Here is a 1,567-nt window from a genome sequence, read left to right as displayed (position 1 = left end):
AGCAATCAATAAGTATTAGCTCTTTCTTACCGTTTGAAAAAGGCCAAAAAATTTTATGGGCTAACATGAATTCTCTAAGCATGAAGTAGTAAAATTACTCAGACATGTTGGCATGTTCTGGGGACAAAGATAGTAGTGAGAATCTATTAATTAGTCAGGATTCTTCAAAACTTTTAGTGTCATAAAAGACACAAATAATAAGGTAGTATATAAGATCAAAGGAGACTGAAGTCACATGATAACTAAATGCAATGCTTGGCTTTTTATTGAGCCCTGGATTGAAAAGGCAAATAAAAAGTAAAATATATATTGGGACAAATTTGTAAAAAGACTGTATATTAAATAATATCGGTATTAAATCTCTGGTGCAATAATTGTATTAGAATTGCATGGTATGTTCTTCAGGGATACATTCTAAAGTATGTTAAATGTCTGGATGCCTGCAAATTTCTAGTGGTTGATAAAAAAGAAAAAGATAGGAGAGTGAGAGACTGATATAAAACCTACAGAAAAATATTTAAAGAGCCTACAGCCATGCGACCCTGAACAAGCCCAATCCTTTCTGATTTTAGAAGCTAAGCAGGGTCGGGCCTGGTTAGTATTTGGATGGGAGACCACCTAGGAAGACCAGATGCTGTAGGCATAAAAAATAAAACAATAAGTGATTGTAAGCTGGCAATGTTTTTGCAATCTGTGAGGTCAACCAAGGGTTGCCTCACCTAAAAAAAAAAAAAAAAAGAAAGAAAATATTAAAAATGAATGAAAATTAATGAAGGATATATAGGCTTTTTGAATACTTTAAAAATAAATGAAAAACAATTTTAAACTTAAAAATTCTTAGGCACATATGAAAAGAGGTTTTTGATTTAGGAAATTTTACATTTTTAATATAATTTTTTTATTTTCTTGATGTCTCATCATTTTTTTAAATGATTTTGCTGTTTTTCCTTAGTCATATGCAATATTTTTTTTATCTAATCTTACAGTTCTATTAAGATTTTCAATTAAACATTATTCTCTGAAATAAGTTATGAGGTATATTATTAGACTGTGAGTCAGAGAAAAACATGGCAGAATGCTAAACTAGGAAAGTGGTTTAATTAAGAATAGTATGTAAGTTGATTTAAATATGAGAGAATTTATTTTAAAGATAGGAGTGTTAACTATGTAAATTAAAGAAATTGCAAACATAAGAGCTGATTTTTAGTACTGTAAATTGACTTTCTAAACTAAAATCTACAAAAGAAATAGTAAAAAATAAATGTCTGTTATTTTCAATTACTATTTTTAAACTTTACTCACAAAAAGAGTTGACATCATTTTAAGTTATGAAAATACAGAATGTGTCACTGATTGCCAGTTCTTGTTCAGAACCAGTGTTAGTCAGATATATCTGAAGAAAAAGATTATGATTTTATCAAAGTTGTATGCCTTTCCAAACACTTTTTTTTCACTAATTATTTTTGGAATTCTGGGGAGTCAGGAACATTTGAATTGACTTATAGAAAGTATTAAGAATGAGATGGCAACATCTGCTCCTGTCAGCATTGTTGTGTTTCATGAACAT

The 1,567-nt window shown here is 29.3% G+C and overlaps 1 pseudogene; it reads left to right on the top strand.

The window, feature by feature from the left end:
* The first annotated feature begins 524 nt into the window (after positions 1-524).
* LOC120586448 (uncharacterized) lies at positions 525-643 on the top strand (annotated as a pseudogene).
* The last annotated feature ends 924 nt before the right edge of the window (positions 644-1,567 follow it).

Source organism: Pteropus medius, unplaced genomic scaffold, assembly GCF_902729225.1.
Source record: "Pteropus medius unplaced genomic scaffold, Ma_sr-lr_union100, whole genome shotgun sequence".
In the NCBI taxonomy this organism is placed as follows: Eukaryota; Metazoa; Chordata; class Mammalia; order Chiroptera; family Pteropodidae; genus Pteropus; species Pteropus medius.
Note: the sequence above shows the minus strand (reverse complement) of the source record. Positions and strands in the feature narration are given on the sequence as shown.